At 36.7% G+C, this 15,699-nt stretch overlaps 1 protein-coding gene across 7 annotated transcripts in view; it reads right to left on the reverse strand.

Annotated features, from left to right (window-relative positions):
- The window catches only part of SRBD1 (S1 RNA binding domain 1), a 125,933-nt gene that overhangs the window by 33,253 nt on the left and 76,981 nt on the right, over nucleotides 1–15,699 (reverse strand). The gene's annotated exons all lie outside the window — the stretch shown is intronic.

The following is a 15,699-nucleotide window of genomic DNA, read 5'->3' on the forward strand; positions in this document are numbered from 1 at the left end:
ATACAAAATTATGGACTAGAATTGTAAACATTGGTCCATCAAAAAAATTTGTCCTCTCTTTGGGGATCAAAAACTCATTTTAAAATCCAGGAACTACAGAACAGGCACCTGAGAAAACATTCACTTTCACTTAGTCTAGATAATTTTAAAGAAAAGGATGATGCAAATCATGTTTTATTTCACCAAAAGAAGTCCCATGATTTTTATCATTAACCAAAATGTGGCTGTACCAGTGCCAGATCACAAATGCCCCAGGAGACATAAGCAGGAAATACTTCACATTACCATCTCGGCTTCCTAAACAAACTACAATGGCATGGGGTTGGTTAAATATATCCATTTGTGTACCACCATGGACAGGTGCAAATCTATAGGGAAGGTTTTATACAAGCAAATAAGCAGTTAAGAGAACAGTTAATCAGAAATCCTAATTATGGTATGTAGAAAACAAGTTTTTAATCTACCAGCAGCTCAACAACATACAATTACTTGTAATCAACTGCACTACTCACTCTCGTCTTTAGAAAATAAGATTTAAAGGTTCCCAAATTGAAATCACACAATTTTACTCTTACAGGACTGTACAGAGAACCTGTGGAAACCACCCAAATATTTTCCCATGTTTTACTTCTCACACTCAAGTAAAACCATCCATCCAATGACAGATGCCAGGATGCTTGGATCTCTACTTTTTTTCAATTCCCTTACAGAAATAGTAATCTCTTTCAAAGTTAAAAATACTCCTCTTCCTTCTCAGCTAATGTATATGGGTACTTTATACCCTTATTTAGAAGCTTGGAAAGAAACTCAGAGGGAAACTGATTTTGCATAATGCCTCCCTTTCCCACTTTCAACATTCTGTCATAATATTAAATACCAGCCCAATAAAGTCGACAGCAGAATATTTGTGTTATGCACTGCTTTCTCAGTTTTTGACTAGAAATTAAATCAGTAATCATTGATCAGAAAAATTGTTAATATCATAAGAGTTCCCTCATACCCAAATTTTCAAAAATAAATATTAATAAAAGCTGCAGTTAGTGATTTTTCTCTTAAGACGGACACTGTAGTACTTGTACAGCCATTAAAAAACATTTTGCATTTATTTTTGTCATGTAAAATCAMAATATACTCCACTGCTGTAATTACAACACAACCTAGCTTCACCTAGCTAGCCCAGGAGAGGGAAAAGGGGGAATGTCAATTAATCCAATTACTGACAGAGAAGCTATCAGGATGAGTACTTATCAGGTCAGATTAAAAACACATCAGAAGCAAGAGTGTTAAAAAAACAGAAAAGAAAAATGAAAAAGGAAAAAAGCTCACACTCCCTGTGCTGAGTAGCACTATTAAATTCAGATGCAGGGTTGTGTTTAGGTTGGACAGGCCCCAACAGTAGAACAAAGTCAGTCTGTCTTAGTACTATAACCAAATTCTACAAGTTAACAGCTTTTCATGAAAAGCTGCCAATTCAAAATGTCAATCAAACCTGAATATAAGTGGGAACTCCTGCAGAAATAACCAGCTGCAGGTTTGAAAAACATTTTTCACTGAAAGTGGAAACACAAAAGATGTTTGAATGAGATCTCTTTTCATTCCTGTAACAGTAGACGGTCATTTTCACAACATCAAGGACAAAAACACAAGACAAAATTGCAAATAATGTCTTGAAAGAACCATTTTCAGGGGTGATGAATGATTCAAGTTACAAATGACAGAATTATTGGCAAATGGAAACTCATTAATATGAAAAAGGTTCTCTTATAAGACTGCAGTTTGTCTCCACTTTTTCTCATTGTATCTGAATGATTAGGTTGTATGTATTAATTTCAATACATGTTTAATATTGGCTTTCTCACCTTGAGGCAGCAGCTTGCACCAAGATCATCTGATTTGTAATGTAAGTCTTTTTGGGGCTTTAGGTGTTTAGTAAACAATTGAAATACTTTCAGTTAATAAAAAATGTAGATTCTAACAGAGCAAAGTTAAAACTTATGATTTACCCACAGAGAGAACACAAGCTTTCCAATTCAGTTCTGGACATCCAAACATAAATAATCCATACTTATTCCATAAACCAAGGGAAAAATATGTACACAAGTGCCCATTATAATGGCAAAACAGCTTACCAACATCACTTTGGCCACATTCTCCTTTCTAAAGAATATGGCAGGAACAAAACCATTTTCTCTATCATCTGAAATATGCATACCATCTCTGAAAACGAGTTTGCTGTCCAAATATCAGCTTAATCAATTTCTTATTCAACAAATGGACTGATGTAGCAGTGATTTGCTTCACAAATCTTCACATTCATAAGGGAGGCTTAGTGAAGAGTTAAACCAGTATATATGATTCCCCCTCTCCAAAAGATAACACCTGCACTGTAGTATCATTATCCAGTGTTCTTACTAAAAACAGGTAGTAAAAGAATAAATTGCACAGACGAACACTTCAGCATGTCTCAGAGTTTAGAGCATTAGCATAGACACAGTGCCCTATACATATTTGCCTCCTTCCAGCRTGACTATCAGCATGACCATCACACAAACAAGAAAATGTTAAGTCTTGAGTGACACCATCTTTATCTTAAGTTCCACTTTTCACAAAATGAAAACACATTTACAAGTTAAATATAAATCATAAATTAGGATGTGATGAAACAGCATAGTTATATTAAATGTAATTGAATGAATTTAAGATTTAGAAGTTTGAAGAGTTGGAAATAACATGATTCTTCAGTAGTATTCATTGAAAAATAAGATGCTACACAACATAAAACTGAGACAACTTACACTATAACCTCACTGTACTGAGGTATCAGTTACACCATCCAATTTCACACTACAACACTGTTTTCTACAGAATACATTTATTTATGATAGCCCAAATCTTAATCTTCATACTACGTCAAGAAGTTTATCTCAAGCTGCAGGCTGCAGCAAACTACCACAGTTACCTTAGAATTTTTCCTCATGCTCAAAGTTCACTTCAATAGAATCACAACAGAAATTTGTCAATACTGCTCGCAACAAGAAGACAAAAATACAATGAGATTTTTCATCACTAAGTCTTGTTTTTATCACTTAGCATTACCAGCATTTGTTCTTAAGTAAGCTGGAGAATATAGTCTACTGTGAGGTTTTAGGGTGAATAATCAGCTATACGAAGAAATAGTTTCAGCAAGATTAACTTGACCATAACATGCTGCTACCAAGCTATATAAAAACTGAGACAGAAAAAAAAGGAAAGAAACAAACGGTGCCAAACCTAGTGCCTTAGCAAGCAGAGTGTTTTTGAACATTCTCAAAAGCATTTACTATTTACTTCAGGAAACAGCTTACAAGTCAAAACACACTGGAGATTTTTTTTCATTTTGTTTTGCTTTGAGCTGCCAATTGTTAGTCAAGATTCCTATTCATTTTACAGGAGTGTTAAGAATGCAAATGGTTAACAGTAGTATAAACTATATACTTGGTTTAAGTTTGAATGTCTAAAACTATTACACACTGCATTCATCTGCATTCCCTGTTTATGGGAATGAAATATGTAGTCATTTGAAGTCCACAATATGTATACTGTGTTTGTAATAACTGCAGATTTTACAAGCACATTATTCTTTCCATTAGGATTAAAACCTCACCGAATAGCAATTTGTGAAAGAATTCTAGCAGGGCCCTGAGCCCAGAACTCTGACCTCTGATGAGATGCTTGGCAGCAACAAACTCTAGGTCTAAGCAAAACATCTGGTTTGAGTTAGACTTCCTGAAAAAATAGCCCCTGTACTGGGGAAACTGGTATTCACTCAGCTTTGTCTATATACTTTGACTGACTGCAACACTGTTGCAGAGGGGGGAGTGGGGGGGTGGTGAGGAAGAGAAAAAAAAATGCTTCACCAGAATGCATGTCAATCACTGTAGACTCCTTGGTGGCCTCCGAAGAGCCAAGCACTTACACTAGGAGACACTATATGTGTTTGTTCAAGCTTCTTGGGATTTTTGCTATTGTACTTCATAGCTTGATATTTTTTTCAGAATTATTGCCAACTCTGAATTATCTAATCCAAAACTACAGTCGAGCTCAAAAGATAAATTTTGCCTGAAGAAATAGTTTCTGCAGATTCTTTTTAAACAATAATTGTTTTATCATCATTTTTCTTACAAATTTAGACAATCACTGTCATCAGAAAATGAATGAGGATATTCCCAACAAAAACACAAACTCTCACTGCCAAGAAATTTATAAGAACAGCAACAGCTTTTGGTTAGCTCCCAAGATTTTTCACAGGCAACACATTGTTACACACAGTACATAGATAAGAGTAGGACTGAAGAGTAAATAAAGAGAATTCTGATACGGTGGGATGGATGACCTGAGCCTCCTGCTCGTACCTGTAATYACCAAAAGCTCCAGCAAGAAGGATAAGAAAAGCATAGAGCTGGTTCTTGCTTCTCATTTTCCTGAGATGAGAAGCACACTGCATTACAGGGTAGGGGAAAATGAAGAAATGCCCAACAATTTGCAGGCTCGGCAAGAGTCACACTTTGTTCAAACTGGCAGCCCTAGAAAGGAGCACAAGAACAGGTTGGTGTGGTGGGCAGGACACTGCTTCGGTTATAGATAAGACTGTCAAGAAGAATTCAATTCACCAGACAGATGCTTTCTTTGCCGAAGAATTTTGTATTTTTAAATAACATAGTGAAGTATTTTGTTAGTAATTTAGCCATAATGACGAAATAGCTAGCAGTAGCTACTGAGAGATGTTACATTAATAGACACAACAGCATTAAATATCTTATGTAGGCTAGGGAGACTTAAGATAATTGAATGTCAAAGCAATAGATAGAGAATTTAATGGAGATATCTGTCAACAAATTCATTGATGCTGCATATACACACGTGTATGCGTGAGAGATGTGGTAAAGTTTGTCTATATGCAACTCTGCTATGTACAGATGAATTTACCTTTGCTGGCACTATTAGTAGAACCCATTTCTGTTAGTTGAATGCTTCTTCTGTACACTCACTACTTAATAAAACTACTATGGTGAAAAAAGCATCTGAAAAATTATTTTCTCCTTTCTAGTGCTCTATTTTATACAAGGCTGTCATATGACTGTATATTATTAATGTGCTCATAGTTTATTTTCTTCCTGTGATTGCTAATGCAATAATATTTTTATGCCTGTTCTAGCAGTAACTTTACACTGGAATTAAATGTCAATTTCTACTTTCCACCTCCAAAATTCTAAATTAAATGCCACTGATACCGACCCCCTGCATTCAGGCAAAATGCAGCCACCAACTCACAAAGGGACATTTATAAAATAAGCCTTGCTTGTTTGAACTGCAATACTGCCATCACTGGAGTTTCAGCTGGGAGACTTAGATAAATAAAAATAAACCAAAGTAATAAACACCATGTTTTATGGAGCTGCACAGAATTAAAATAAAAAAATAAAAAAAAAGAAAGAGGTCCTCCTGGCAAAGTTGAAAGATTAGACTTAAGAGCTGCCTCTCTCATTCCGGAAGACTTCTGGCCCATGCCCCTCAATGCCATTTCTGAAGGACAGTCAGCTGTGGGCAGCAGGGCCACCCACACAAGTGTCCACGATGCCCTTTGGCGCTGCAATGAGATGCCCTTCTGTACACGACAATATAGAAAACAAAACATTCCAAAGTAAGGCAACTTAGGAAATTTCTGAGCACAACAGGAGTAATGAATTCTACAAATATCTYAAGCAACACGAGGCATGTTGAAAAAGAAAGCTTCTAAGCCCAAGGCTTTGTAATATATAATTATGTTCTCCAAGGAGCTAAATTTTTCTCCTACTGATGGCATTGCAGTGGCCCTGTTATCCACTTATCCAAATGTATGATACGAACATTTTTTTTTTTGCTTTGGAAGAAATAAATCACATATGTCCATCGACTTTAGTTTTCTGGAAGACTGAATATAATTTTAGAATCATCAACATCAGCTGGTTGACAGCAATAAAGACAACATTCACTTTAAATAACCCTGAATTATATACAGTTGAGTAAATTTGAATTTGTTTTGCTTTAAGGTCTTCCAAAGTTGAAGCCAACATGCTGAACAAAAATATTAAACTATCTATAACCCTGTGTCAACATATGATGCTACTGGGAATGGTAAGTGAATTAATTTTCCAAGGAAAATTAATTACTTATGACTTACAGTTGTAAAAGCAAACAACGTAACTCTGGATTAGGGCACATTTAATTTCTGTTTGGAGTAGCGATTAAATTAATTTCATATAATTCATGGTATGTAATGGAAAGCAGAACAAAGATGAAATCTTAGACAATGACTGACATAGAAAAAAGTGTATATTTATATTCCTGATACAAAAATAAAGGTCACAGATATTAATCACTATCTAGCGAAACATGATTTTAGTTTCTGAAATGATTTTTTCAAAACTGTTTGTTAGGATAAGTGTTATTAGCAAGATAAAAATCTAAAAAGCAACAAATTACAAAACATCAGTGAAATCTTGCATGCTACATTGTCTTGGTGAAAAAAGACTGAGGTTTTCAGTGATGTCTATTGAACAATGTAACTGTCACAAAATTATTATGAGGAGCAGCAACATTAACTTAATTTCCTCCTACATTAATTTAAGTTCATCTTACTTCAAGAGAGAGAGGAAAAATTCGATCATAGTCCCTATGTTAAAAAAATGTATATTATTGTACGAATTTTATCAGTTATATTTTATAGTAAACAGTGTGAAAAATTAATTCATAGTTTAAGTAACCATATGAAAGAATTAATGCAGCATTCCATAATTTTATATTTGTTCCAACGATATAAAAATAAATTGGTTTTGTATTTCATTGCAAAACATCAAGGTTTTACTTCACTTAATATCAAGCAATAAAACCACACATATTAGCAAACCATCCAGAAGTTCAAAATATCATGAGAATTTTAATTGCCACTTCTGGTCTCCTACTGAATGAAAGCTCAAATTTATTGCTGAATTCAGATTTCTGGATATCAAATCAACAGCTGCTGTGCTAGAAACTCGCATGGAATCACTCAAAAATACGACAGTATTAGTATTTTTCCTTTTGAGTCAAATGAATATACTGTTAATTCATGAAACCAAAACAACAGATGCAACAGATGACCACTGCACAGCAAGCAGTGACTATGGAATTCCACCAACAAATAATATTTACATTTGCAATGTTTAAACTGGCCCCCCACACACATTCAACGCAAGTGATTCACATCCCAAGTGCCACTTTTACCTGACTTTAGATGCTAAAGACATGTTTTTACTACAGTAATAGTTTGAACAATTTTATCATTATAATATTTACATTAAAGTCTGACTAGAGTTTATAATACAACATCTTAGAAATTAACTTACTTCACATAAAAGATGATTGAGCCTGAAATACAAATTCACAAGCACAAATAGCTCATAATAAGTGAAGGTAATTATCATAAGTAATCTGTAGCTCTCTGGCTGTTTTTTACTGTAGTATTTTTAAGGCTGTCTCAAAAATGCAAAGAACTTGAGTTATGAAAATTTAACTGAAACCAAGACGAATGGAGCTGAACAATTTTTCAGTGCTAAAATAGTGTATTTTCACTTAAGGTTATTAAACACTTGAAATGTAAACAGGAAACCCAACAGCATCTCACACATTTCTGAAGCTGTTCAATCAAAATACTTTTACAAAGGTGGACTTCATCATCCTCTTTTCTCTTTCAGATTTTAGTCAACCAAGTGCTTCCAATCCMATGCCCAGGGAAGCCATATCAAGCCCACTTGCAGGATCCCAGACTCACTACTCCCATTTTGTTCCTCTTGCCACTTGGCTCCCCCAACAGAGCAGTCTTTCAAAACATTTAAATCTGCCTGGACGGATCTTCAATCGAGTTGCCCGCCTGTGTTTGAATTAGCTCTGCCCAAATACATTTACAAAATTAGAAAAAAAAAAAAAGTCAAACTGAAATATTAAACAGACTTGCAGGCAGTGTATCCTACACCTGGGCAAACCTGCTCATTACTTTCTATCTGCTGCTTATGGTGGTCTGGAAGTAAACAACATTTACGCTTATTTTTCATGAACARTAACATGTATCACTTTAGCCCAATTACAGCACGAATCCTAAGTCTGTTGTCATATGGTGACAAAAAAACTTCCTAACAAACTTCTGCCAAGAGAACTGGTAATTAAGCAATCAGAAACAAACTGACAGGGAGGGCAAATCTSTCTAGCAGCTGTTTCCTATCAACACCCTTAGATCATCCCACCTCAGTATACCAACACTTCTGGAGCTTCCCTACTTTTCTACAGGCTCAGCAGCTCTGTAAAAGCCTACTTATGCAGGTACAGACTCTCTAAAAATAAACAGCAGCAGAGCAAGAGGGGGATTATCAGCAGTAATGTCTAAAAGTTACCTGYAGTTCAAGTTGCTTACAAAGGCACRTCTCTGACAAGTTTTCAAATGCTGTCTACAGTGCATTTTTGGTGACAGCAGCGAAAAGAGACGCAGTCCACGGGCAGCTTCATGAGTGACATGTGCAGATGGGGTGATACTGCTGTGCTCTTGCACTCTTTGTAAACACACATGCACACATTTTCCTTCATTTCCTTAAAGGGGCAGCATCTCACCTCATTGAGCTGGCATGTTTTCCTGGAGATGCCGGTAAATACATACAGTGTACTAGCTAAAAAAACTAATAACAGAACTCTTATTTCTTTCTATACCCCTTTGTTTTGTTGCAAATAGCTGTAATAGACTAGCAAAAGTTTATTGTGCTTTGCTGGCAGGAGGTTTGATTTCTCTTTGCCAGCCAGAGAATAGGTAGATGCAACCAGAGAAACTACCAAGTTACAGGATACATAAACCATTCCTGGCAGTCAGCAGAACTGCTGCTGAAGATTAAATTACACAAACTTGCCAGAGGTGTAACTTACTTGGAAAGGATTYTTAAGTTTTGTGCACCTACTTCACTGGGGTGGGGAAGCATCCAAAATATTATGGGGTTATTRCCTCTCCCTGGCAAAACTGTCTGCAAAAACTTTGCTCCCATTGGATGTCAGATGGCTTGGTTCACAGAGCTTTACTTTTCAAAACTAAAAGATCATAATTTACCCTAAAAATTAGGTTGGGCAAAAAACACATGATTTTTTGCTTGCTTTCCTCACAGAGCTAATATTTCACCACTACCACAGGACAAGTCAGGATTCCATAACTTGTTCAGTGTTAAAAACTCTGTGTTAAGCACAAACCTATTCACCAGCCTACACAGCCATTTAAGTAAATAAAAAAATACATACATCTTTTTCCTTACTGACAAGACAACTGGGTTTTTGGACTGTTCTTAGCATTTCATAGGTAGAGCCACCATATCCTGACCCTTAAAAAGTTTTTGTAAACTTTAAAACCTTGAATACKTCTCTCCCTTTTCCACAAATGGCAAGGTAAGCAATCCCTTGCAGTATGCAGCAAAAACATTCAGCGACAATAATCTCTTTGCAGGAGACTAYGGGTTCACAGGAGAGGTTTAAATTTCCTTTATTGAGGAGCAGAGCTAAGAGCACACTGAAATACTATCCTGCCTGTCCCTGTCTTTAAAGTCCCAGTGAGTTTATTCGGAGATGAGATTCAATTCAGAAGCAGAATTTGTCCAGTTTTTTTTAATCTACAATAATAGCAACATATCCTTTAGCCTATTTTTAAAATTTATGTAAGTATAGCCAGTTTCTTGCATTTCAGTCAGATTTGAGTCTTCCAGCATATCTCTTTTGATTAGGTTTTTTAACTTAAGGTATGTCTATAATCAACCAGCTGCCATATACTGCCAAAAAGGAGTAATTCACATTTATTGGTAAGTTGTTTGACTRCTGCAAAATACACACAACTGAGCATTGGTATCCCCACTTTTAGACTTTGCTTTGTTTAARCAAAGGTACTCTGTAGGCAATCACTTCAATTTAAGTACAGAAAACCATAAACAAGCTCACAAAATTCCAATTTTATCCAAGGAGGTTCAACTCTTTGCTGAACTCTGTGTGTATATTCAGTGTAGTAATACAGAAGGAATGCTGARGGCTTTTGTAGACAGGCTATTCAACTGGATGTTGAAACCTGCAACCTACAATTCTGACCTGCAAACAACATTCCTGCTGAACTGTGTTTCCACAGCAGCTCTGTGAATCACACAAAATAATGCACTGCTCACCGAATAAGACATCCCATTTTCTTAATAAAAAAATATCAAAGTTCTGAATTTGCACAAATTTGTTTTAATAAGCTTAATCCAGCAAGCTCTGTTTGCTCTCTCAAGTTTAAGGCTGTTTTGACAATGCCACCTCAGAAATTTAAAAAAAGACATGCATCATGTCATCATACTCTCACATGAGTGATTCTCCTACGCTATCCAAGTAACACACCTAACAACTCATATACYCTATGGGTCAGTCAAAAAACARACCCCAAAATAAAGAAAGAAGTGAAATAAATTTCTCACATATTCAATGAAAAATGCACTTTCTGACTGATAAAACAGTCAACTCCAGTACTCTGCTCCACACTATTAAACTGTGTGTAAACTGAAGTATACTGCATGAAGGACATATAACCAAAATCAGATAYCAAGAAGGGTACAAAGTCTCCTGTATTTCAGCATTAAAAACTATCTCTTCTAAGGTAAAAAGAAATAAAGGTTTTCTTAAACCAAACACTGATTCTCTGTGATGGCCAATGTTTGGATTCTGACAACCTGTTTGCAATCTCTACTTCACAGCTTTCTTTCTGTTAGAAGCTTCCTATTTAAACACAATTTTTCAAGTTTCCATTACTAGAGAAACAATACAACATTTGCTTTATGCAAAGAAAGCTACTGAGTTCTGTTTGCTGGCGTTTTGTAAGAACAGGCTAACAAATACCTGCAGTGCAAGGGATGAGCAGGTTCTATTGCAGTAAAGACAACAGAAATAATGCAGAGGCTTGTYCAGCCCATAGCTGAATCAGGCTGACCCAGCTACATCTGATCATATTCTTAGAGCGATCCCTGAGGTCTCCCATTTTAATCCTCGTATTTCTAAAATATTGCCATAGTTCTGCTCTCAGGTATCTCCATTGCATCTAATATACAGTCAGATTGTCTCAAGTAAATGATTTGGTATTTCCCAGAGTAATGTTCACCAGAGTGTAATAAACCAGAATAATAAAACTTTAAGTAGCACTACTGTCAAAAATAGGTTARCACCTAAAATAGGAGGTTAACACCATTCTAAGAGCCCTCTTGTTGCACAGGGACCAGCTGGAGATTTAGAAAACCTCACCAGTGATGATGCCTTCCACAGACATCTTTTGAGGGAAGAAGATKACTTAAGAACACAACAAACTAGAAGGGTTACATGCAATTTCAGCCACGTGTAGGAGAGCCCAGTGGCATCCTTCCACAACTAACAGCTGCCCCTCCTTCCCTGTCTCAGTGCCAAAGAAGGACCCAGGCAAGGCTGGCCTGTGACAGCAGTGTTCTACACAGCCTTCTAGGAGAAAGGAAAAAGCTCCTTCCTTTCCAACAGAAACTGAGGTACAACCTTCAGTGAGATGCCTCACTATTAACTAGCTGGCTGTGGATTTTAAAGTGGTTTATATCTGCAACGCCACAATTAAGACAACTGGTCCAATTAAGGAGGCAGTGTATCTGATTAAAAGCATTCTCTAGTTGCACTGTAACTTAACAAAACATACCCATCTTCTTTGGGGGAAAAACTCAACCCTAAAAGGAATATCAAATAGCAACTGAAATAATAAAACACCCTGCAAGTAATAATCAAATGCAAAACTAACTGCAATAACTAGAGGACCAGAGGAATTAAAATGGACATGAGGGACAAGAAAGACCTTTCCAGCTATTATCAGACATCCTAGTTAGGCTTTATGACATTCTCCTTTGATCAGGACCTTCTAGCTTTATATAGAAAACAAAACAAGAATTGGCTCAATCTTTTCTTTTTCTTGAAGGAATACTATTTAAGAGTATTGTTTACAGATTTTATTTATTTGACATAAAATGTTCCAGATACATCTGTAATCAAGTAACCTCCCACTTCAGAGGTTACAGAACTACATATATCATCTCTTGCATCCTTTGGGGGTGCTAATTTTCCTGACATGTTCAACTGCAAAGATGTTACCATGCACAAAAATAGATTATGCGCAGATTTTTGGATTCCCCAAATTATAAAGACCAAATAGGATGCTGCTTTCTCAAGATCAGACATGGTGCACACATTTTTTAATATTACATGGAATTTGCCAAAAATTCTAATCCTACAACACAGATCATAAATTCTATTCTTAGGTTACAGATGTGTTTGAGTTCCATCTAGCTCTCTCTCTAGAGGGTACTGGTTTTTTTTTAGTACCGAATATTTTGTACATCAAATGAGCATCAAAAGACCATCAAACTTAACTTTAGCACTGTTTCTCATTTGTCTGCCTGATAAAACAGATTWGGTTCTGATTTTTAAAAAAGTATATTAATTTAATTTCCCTCTTTACTATGATGAATTGATGGACAGAGAGTTTATGCTAGTACTGCTTTACTCGCCTCTGAGAAGTTGGGTTTCTACTAGGAGAGTAAGGACCTTTTTGTCTTCTTAATAATTTTCTTTCCTCTGAAATTCAATTYCCTACCCACAATCTTTGTGAAGCAGCTTTGTTCTCAGCTCTTATCTATATCTTCCAAGATCATTACAACTGCAACGGTAATTCATTGCCAAAATTCAGTTTACGGCAGAATACGCTTACTGCTTCTCCCTGGATAGAAATTTAGCTTTTAATTGCCATGGGAGGTGACAAGGCAAATATATTCTATATCAGGCAGAATATGGGCATCATCTTCATGTWCAACTACAGAAGAAATCATAATAATGCAGCCTGAAGGTGATAAATTAATTTTGGCTAAGTTCCTGTCTGGGAGGAAAGAACAATTTTCCTAATGAGATAAAGATGAAGGAAGACAAGGACCTTTAGGCAATTGGAATTCAGTCTGAAAGAGGCCCTAATAAATCAGGTTGTGCTTCTCTTTGTTTAAGGAAATACCTGTTAGGAGATCTGGGGCCTGTTTATTTTTCTCTGACAAACCTGATTTTCTTGGCAGTGCACAAACTCAGAATCATAAATTGAAATGAGAATAAAAGCAGGTGGTCAAGTTCAAGTTTCAATTTTTTTTTCATCTAAAATAAGTAAACAAACCCCAGTGATGGGACTCAATTTACACAGATCTCCTGCTACTTGGAAACTCATAATTCCATATCCAAAGTATCCACACCTAAATGAGCAGATCTGCTTGGAGAACTTGCATCAGAAAAACTAGAGAACACCAATATTCTTACAAACATGCACATGAAGTACCAAGAGGCCAGATGGGAGGAATCCAAATCCCATGGAAGTAGCAACTAGAGAAGATCCAGCCCCTTCACACAGTTCTGTTCCTGTGGCACACACTCCAGACTTTGAGCAAGCTCATATTGTGAGCAGCAGATTTAACACATGACCATTTCACTTTCCTGTAGCACTGGCGTCACTGCTGACAGCAGCAGAGCAGATCCTGCCCAAGTGGGTCACTCAGCTGAACACACAATGTTCCTGTACCACCAAAGCTACACCCTTCATCAGGCACATTCTGATTCACCAGTCTGAGACAAGACAGAAGTTATTGTCTCTGGCACACTGCCTTTCAAGTAGAGTAGTTTGGGACCTCTGGCTATCCTAAACTGACAGAGGCCATGTCCCAAGTCAGTCAGTCTGCCATGAAGGAAGCAGCCTCAGCTCCACTCTCCTGCAAGCTGTGCACTGCTGCCCCTCTCTTACTCCAGGACATCTCATAGCCATTACCAATACCATAAAAGGACTGAGGCACATGGGTAGGAGTAACAGAAGAGGCAGAAGAATAATCCCCCTCAGGGAGTTTACACTTTGATCAACACAGCGAGCGTGCAACCATCCCTCAGGAAACCTCCATATTGCTTGGGCTGTACGGCTTCCACGGTCATGGGCAGCCCCACAGTCTCAGCCTGCCTCTGCCTAATCRGTGACAGACTAATCGTTGTCCCTCCTTCAGGACAAGAATGCCAAAACCCGGATTTGTCAGCTTCTTAAATATCAATTTCAGGGGTTTTAAGAAAGGAAAGGTCATATTTAAGTGCTAGGTTTAGAGTTACAATGGGCTAAGAAAGCAACCACCTCTGTGAAAAGCCTGCTATATTTCTSATCTAGACTGTGCACTGCATATTTCACCACAGAAAATAATAAAAAGCTACAGCCAGCAATTACACTACAAATTAAAATGCAATAAAACCTTTCAAGTTGTCTTGGATATTATAAATTTCTGTACCTGAAATACTATTTATCTGAGGGATTACAYCAGCCATTACTCTGGGACTCCTTGTAAAACACAACAGCTTTTTCCATGCATATTCTCTGAGACATCRGCAAGTGACTGTCTCTCTAAATGAAAACAAGCCAGAAAATATAATTCCTCTTTTCTTCCCATTCCCTTCCCCTGCCACAGGAGAGCTGTCACACCCAAAGGGCAGCACACCTTCTGACTTCCTTTTCAAGAGTGCAAATTTGTTTTCAATAATGTCACATAAAGATCTACTTTACAAATGTATCTTTGAACAAACACACCATAGGTTCTGTGGTGATTCTTAAGAATTCCAACAGGATGTGTATCTACCCCAGAGATTTATTCAAACAATGACTAGATGTAAAAATGCATATAGCTGGGAATGAACAATATTTAAGGTCTACCTCTACCAGGCTTTTAGGAGCTATTTCTCTGAAACTTTCCATCTAACCAATTTGGACCATAACAAATAATACAGTTGGGCATTTACTCACAACACACTTGGACTGGATCAAGAAGCTTCTCTGGAAAGGCTAGGAACACAGTACTTACCTTGCTCTCAATCAATGCAAAGTAAATGACACCAGCTTCAGTCTTGGAGACTGCAGTGAGCTGCTGCAATATTGTTCAYTGCAACATTCATCACATAGTACAGCGCTCCCAAAACCATATGGTCATCACCAACTCCACGTCTTTTTGCTTTAGATGTATGCTTGCACAGTGTCCACATGGGCCACAGGAGATGGTGTGCATTTAAATCAACACCTTCTAAACAAAGCAATGCAAGCTCCTAGTACTTAACAATTCACAGTACATTGCAAATTGTACAATATTCCATCTTGGAATTGATTTTTTAAAATATAGTTTAAAACAAATCAACCATGCTGACATAGCATTTCAAGGCTCTTTTTTAAAAAAATACTTCTTTCCTTAAAGCAGGGATGGGAAAAAAAATCTTTTATCACTTTTCATTGTTTTTGTTTATATCACAGCAACTGTTACAAATAAAAGCATTGAGTCTCCACAAGTAAGGGAACCATTTATGCTTCAGATCGAAGCTCTTCTTTGCATCACATGACCATGCCCATATTTACAGCTACCACCATTAGACCACATTTTTACTAAAATCTGGATATATGTTAAAGAAATAYACAGCATTTCAGCCCTTCAATACAATTTCCCTCCAAAAGTATGGTATGATTCATATCAAATGATTATTTAAGTTAGGTTTACCAATAAGTTTGAAGTGAGCAAGCAACATGAGTAAGTTTTATTGTCTGTG

The sequence above is a fragment of the Malurus melanocephalus genome, unplaced genomic scaffold (assembly GCF_030028575.1).
Source record: "Malurus melanocephalus ecotype Western Australia unplaced genomic scaffold, MMel_1.1 scaffold_217, whole genome shotgun sequence".
Lineage (NCBI taxonomy): Eukaryota > Metazoa > Chordata > Aves > Passeriformes > Maluridae > Malurus > Malurus melanocephalus.